Below are 6,817 nucleotides of genomic sequence, written 5' to 3'. Positions count from 1 at the left end.
CGTGTTAAGGCTGTGATGTTGAAACGTGAATCGGCAAAAGCGTGAAACCTTAATTATGAAATTTTAAGCAGAAAAGTTACTTACAAATTGTTTATAAGACATTTTAATTGTTGATTTTTAATCAAAAATATTTGCAATATTTTATATGTATTTATGTGTTTACACAATTGTTTATAATGTACAAAGCTATGTCTACTTAAAAATTTTACTTATTTTTCAAAATCCATTTATATTTACAACTTCCAAATTTTTTATTTAATATAAATTAAAATATGTAAAGCAGTAACTACACTGCAATGAAAATTCTAAACCAAAACAGTTAGGAAGTATGTACCATATCGTCACCTAAAATGCAAAATAACGTATGATCAAACAATTCGAAATTGAGTATTTTATTGATTACGAGTCGCTATTTCAAATTACATACATATATGCCAAACATTTTAAGGTTCTACTATCAGATATAACCCAGTTTTGACCAATATTTAAATTTTGTTTCAACTCGTGTTTCATTTTATATCGTGTTTCATTCATTCTCCTGTAAAATTGAAATGTTGTTAAGTTTTTAGGTGACGATATGTAATGTGCGCTCGCACTTGTCGAATTATATTCAAATTATTTCCTTTTGCTAGTGTTATTACTTTGTATGCAAATACATGAGTGCTTTATACCTATAAATATAATTATGTATATGTAGTTAATAAATGTATTATAGTTAGTTAACCAATACAAATTTTTATGTTCCACTAAAAGACGTAATATCTAATACATACTATATATAAAAATATTAAATACAACCATCTTTTATTTAGCATCGTTCATAATGTAATAATGTATTTTAATTCAGAATTGCAAGCAGGTAAAAATCAGTTACCGAATTTTTTTGCAGCAATTTAGAACATGCTCTACTGTATTGCATTTAATTGTTTGTGTAATTGTGTAAAACAACTAAAATGAAATACTCTTAAAAAATATTTTCTCTGATTTTCATTAAAACTTTCATGAAAATAATATGACTTTGTAGAGCAGTTATATGCGTTAGTAGTCCGACAGGCCCGTAGCCAGCTTTTCATTTCGGGGGGGGGCTGAAGTAAAAACATATATAAACTTTAAATTTTCTGTTTATTAAAAAAAAAACAATATAAATTCATATACATATTACTTAAATTATTTAGTATTATTGCCATATCATTAATTACTTCATCTGGATCTATTTTAATATCCCAGTGCACTGCATTAACAGCAAGTGCACTCAGCCGCTCATTGCCCATCACACTTCGTGGTAAAGTTTTTATTCTTTTTAAGGTTGAAGAAGTTCTTTCGAAGGAAGCGGTCGTCACTGGAAGAGTTGGAAAAATTGTAAGCAGGTAGTGAATATTTTTAAAATTCAACACTTCTATGGTTGGATCTATTGTTGATAAGCTGCAACACCACAATCGATACTCTGATTTTAATGCTGTTATTGATATTTGCTCCTCGAAGAAAATAGTTAAATTTTTTAATTCTTCGGCATTATCAATTGCAGCAAAATCTGTGAGTAGAATTTGAAATTACGAGAGTATATCCTCATTCACTAATAAACGTCACGTCACTCTAGGCACTACAAGATCTATGTCAAAAAGATCTTTAGACATTTGTGATGCTGTTTGGAAAATATCGTTGAAAAAACCATCCGCTGTTTCTCTTATCTGGTGCAGAGTTCTTATTAATTCTTTGGCTCGGTTCATTGCTGATACAAAATCCATAGATTTTTTCCTGGAGTTGCACAGACAGTGGCAGCGTTAAGCTGAACAATTGCTCACAGACGAATAGACTAAGCAAAAAATCGCTTTTCTCTATCGCTGCTGAGAAGGCTGATGCTTTAGACGAAATGGACCATGTCTTACTCGAAATTATTTCCAAACTTGGTACAATGAATTTGAAAAGCTCCACAAAGCTTATAATGCTTTCATGCCTTTCTATAAACCTTGTTTCACAAAGGCGAACAAGTCGTCTTTTGTTAATCTATTCGGAAAGAAATCGTGGACTACCGGTATGAGATGTCGCCAAAAGGTACAAATGTCATCTTCACATGTACATACATACAGTACACAAAAATACTGAGTATTTACAGAAGTGTATTTTACCTTTTATTAAACAGGTTTAACGTTGTTGCGACTATATGCATATAACAAAACAAACTGAAGAACATAATAAATATAATTTTTATAACGATATTGGTGAGACTAATCATTTACATGCCTCCATCGTTTCATAAAATGTTAATACAGATATTTTTGAAAATGTTTTGTTACCAATAAGAATGATATCTTGCTTGAAGCAAGTAGCAAAGATTTACGCAACTGTAGGCTGAACCACACTCGAAAAACCTCGAGACTGCACGCCAGGTGATACCTAATGCCCGATCTATTGCTTTCGTCACATCCTCTCATAACTTCAAAATTTAAAAGTACCTCGTAGTACTCTATATAACACATACTATAAAAAATGATGAAGTCAAGCAGCTTATTTTACTTGCGATTGAGTTACCGGACAGGCGTATTTCCAAAAGCTCTGACTCGTGCTAGTTTTCCAAGCAATTTTTTAAATAGCACATAAAATTTTGAAGAAGATTTTATAAAATACTTATGGAAAAAACGACGAACTACTCATAACAATTGTTACTTTTTTATATTTTTTATATATTTTGTACGTAAAAAATATGAAGTAAAACCAGGACATTTATTTGATTTTAGCTTGTATGGCAGCTATATCCTATAATGGTCTGATAACGGCGATTTAGACAAATGAGCGGGACTAGTTCGCGTATATTTAGCAGACAGACGGACAGAGCTAAATCGACTCAGCTCGTCATGCTGATCATTTATGTTTGTATATATTTTATAGAGTCTATGACGTTTCTTCTAGAAGTTACAAACTTCGTAGAAAACCTAAAAGTATAAATATGTTCTACTATAAGTCCTCCAAAAGCTATTTAGATTGATACTTATATTATAGTTATAATATATTTTATTAATTTTCTCTACTAAAAACCTTTAGCCACTGGTTTTTAGTCTTCCGAGAATCCGAAATAGTTATGCAAAATGGTTTAGCTTTCAATTTGTAGATGCGTTAGCCTTAAACATAATACCACAAGTTTAACAAAACTTTATTGCGGTACTTAATCCTTAATATTCGATACACTTCACACAATCCAGTTCATCACACGAAAATTTCACTGCCGAGTAACAAATTCAAATTTGTCAAAAGATAGCAATTTTTTGGGATGAACAATTATTGTACCCGTAAATAGTCAAAGTTCAAAAGGTTTTGCTGCTAATTTATTTAATCAGAGTAGGCACTTTTAATTGTCTAAAAAAACACAGTTATTTTTATTTATACAGTTTAAAGATCTTCGTATGACCTCTCAATTTAACAATGAAAATTTTGAATTGAGCAAAAAATCATTAAAAGCATAGAACTTAAGTGCACCTAGATCATTTCGTTAAAGATATTTATTCGCGTAAGTTGTGTAGTTAGGAGGTAAAATTTTCGTACAATACTAAAATTGTTAATTAAGTGATGAGCAGCTATAAATTCCTGACTTTACTATATCTTATCGGAATTTGCCATGTAAATACGAATGCCGATATGCGTAAGTATATGCTGGTGTTAAAGTGAGTGTAGAATTAATTTAGGTTGAAAAGGGCTGGAACTAATTATTGTTATAGACTGTGACTGTATTTCAGTGATCCTTAAAGCTGCTTTGTTCCTAGAATGTAATGTTTTCCTTAAAGACTAAATCGTCTGGTGGATATTATTACAGTCTAACATAACCTGTTTATGCTCTTGCAGCATGTTGCTACTCTCTGTTGCTAACAGAGTACAGTATAGTTTTGTTCACCTAACGGTTGTTTGTATCAAGTAAACGTTTACATATCGTTATGAGACTCTATCGTTATGTTCTTTGACATCCAAAGAGGGTTAGTATGATAGATGGACGTAATCGGAGACCTGCCACATCCACAAAATGCATCAATCTAAAAAATATACAGTGCCAATTAAAGTAGTGCAGCGATTTTTATTGGGCAGAAGCATCTATGGTTGAAAAATTGTGTTGTTGTGGTAAATTTTATGCATACTTTTTACTTAAAAATATGATTTTGGCAAAATTTACGACCTCATTTTGTTTTGTAGATATCTGCTCTTAAATAATCTTACTTTCTCTTAGAGTGTTATTAAATAATAATGCTATGAAGTTGTTTTGAAAGTTTTACAATGGAGGGAAAGATGGTTTAGAATAACCAAATGATAAGGCAAATGTAGTATGTGGCTCAACTAAATCGAGGTATTTTTGCTTAATAAAGAAATAGCTTTCCGTACAAAATTGCCAGCATAAGTTCTAAAAAAATATGTATATACATATTTCTCTTTTTTCATTATAGACTAATTACCAATACTTTCCGTCATTAAATAATATGTAAATGTCTTTCTATACCCAAAAACTAGCGCCAGAAATCGAAAAATGTCGTGCAGGCGATGTGGATTGTATTGCAAAAATTGTACCCTATCTTTTGCAAAATTATACCAATGGAATTCCTGAAATTGGTCTAACTGACATAGAGAAATTGTCACTAAATAATGTTATTGTTACAAAAGCAAAAGAGCAATCGCCAGTTACGTTAAACTTGGCATTCAAAAAGATGTATTTGCACGGTATACGAAATGTAACGGTACAACGTGTGGTAGGCTTTGAAAAAGATTTGCTCAGTTCAAAATTCGAAACTTACGTTACAATACCCAATTTAGTAGTGGATGGAGAGTATGTCTCCAGTGGAAAGGTGCTGTTGTTGCCAATGGATGCAACAGGTTTTGCGAAAATAGAGTTGAAGAATATAAGCTTAGCTTGAAATTTAAGTTCTATGAAGAATGTAAGAATGGCAAGCAGTATGCGAAGATAAAAGCGTTAAAATGTAAATTGACGCCGGAATTGTAAGTTCAAATCCACCATGAAATTAAGAGTATTATTTGAATTATCTAATCTTTCAGAATAGTCATACAATTCGATAATCTTTTTAATGGTAATAAACAGCTGGGTGAGTCGTTGAATCAGATGATTAATGATAACTGGAAAGTACTTTGGGCCGACATGGAATCTCAAGTAAATGAAGCAGTTGCAAGAATAGTAAAACGGCTCCTAGCGAATGTAATAAGTGTATTGCCCTATGACGATTTTTATCGTGAAGACTGACTGTTCGGAGTGTATGGATATTGAAGAACTTACATAAACATTATATATTGCTACTTAACAATTCTAAATTAATATAAAACATTAATTGATATTTATTCGTGAGTAGAAATAATTTGTGATATTGTATATCTTATTTTGTGTTATCGGTTAAAAAATTATCAGCAATAATCAAACCTGTTAAAAATCGAGTACACTATAAGCCTTTTTGGACAAATACTTTTCAATTCTTAAATTTTTTTGTTTTTTGTAAATTTATTTAGTCGAATCTTATTCCACCGAATCCCAGGAGCATCGACTCATCGTTGAAGATTTGGAAATCGGTAAATGTGCTCGATCTTTCGTGAGATATATTTCATAACCATGACGGGCATGGTTTAGTAGCTAGAGTTGCGCTCTATTACTGTGCAGGTTATGCAGGCAAAAAGCTATCACCTCCAGTTGCCAATGATGACTCTTCAAGTGAGTTTTAGTACGAAAAGGTATATACCAGTAAAAATCATCAGACATCAGGAATTGGTTTAACTATGTATAGCTTAGTTTGAAGAGGTTTGACATAAAAATATTTTTCTTTTAAATAGTTCGCTTGTTCAAGTATCCATTCTCGCTTGATGTATACTGGCTCTGCACGCCTCCTAGGTGACTTGCCCCCTTTGGACTAACATCAGGGCACAATTTCGGCAGAACTAGTTCCGCAAAATTCACTGACCAGCTCAACCGCTTTGTTATTGATTTGAAGATTCCACGTTTCAAGGGGTACAGTGTGATGCTACAAAAAAAACTGTAATAATTTTTTTTTAATGAATGCAGCCACGCATATGCTGCATCTAATTAGAAAATTATTCAAAGCAGCCTGAAGGGTTAAAGTCGGGATTGCTCAATTATCGATTTAATGTACTGCTTCAATTCAGTCAGATTTACGGGAATTGTTTTTGTACACCTCTTGCTTGACATAAACTTAAAATAAAAGGAGGCTGCTCAGGACCTTGAGGGCAGCGGAAAGTGGAGTTTCTTGATATTAATTTGTTTTAAAATTTTCTTTGGAGCTCCGCAGTAACCGGTCTGGCTATGTGTACACTTGCTCCGTCTTAGTGGATTCAAACGCTATTGAAAGAATATGTCTTCGGCAAATTTCTCATCAGGAAATTTAACAAGTTGTTGTATTCTTCGGAAATTTCACTAATTTTTTGACAAGTTCCAGGCGAATAAGCAAATCTAGAGAGTTTAATTGACTTGTTATTTGAACTTTGTACCGAAAAAGGTTTGAGCTGTTATGACTTATTCGTTAATACGAGTACATAATTACTGTTTGTTTTCGTAGCACCACGCAGTATCAACTTAGTCATCAGAACAAGGTTTAATAAGCTGAAAAAGGTGATATTTTAACTTATTTCCTTTTTGTTTATTGTTTAAGATAAAAATAATAATACATTTAGAGGTTTCATAGAGTCTCATAAAGTTATAAGTTATAACGAATCGAAAACATAGCGTTGAGAATTGTTTAAACCAGTGTAAAATTTTATGATTGTATGACAATGTTATGAGTACCCTTAATATTATTCCGAACATATCCTAAAGCAGTATTACATC

The 6,817-nt window shown here is 32.0% G+C and overlaps 1 pseudogene; it reads left to right on the top strand.

Annotated features, from left to right (window-relative positions):
- The first annotated feature begins 3,019 nt into the window (after positions 1–3,019).
- On the top strand, positions 3,020–5,676 carry LOC105226544 (protein takeout-like; annotated as a pseudogene).
- The last annotated feature ends 1,141 nt before the right edge of the window (positions 5,677–6,817 follow it).

This window comes from Bactrocera dorsalis, chromosome 2 (assembly GCF_023373825.1).
Source record: "Bactrocera dorsalis isolate Fly_Bdor chromosome 2, ASM2337382v1, whole genome shotgun sequence".
In the NCBI taxonomy this organism is placed as follows: domain Eukaryota; kingdom Metazoa; phylum Arthropoda; class Insecta; order Diptera; family Tephritidae; genus Bactrocera; species Bactrocera dorsalis.
Note: the sequence above shows the minus strand (reverse complement) of the source record. Positions and strands in the feature narration are given on the sequence as shown.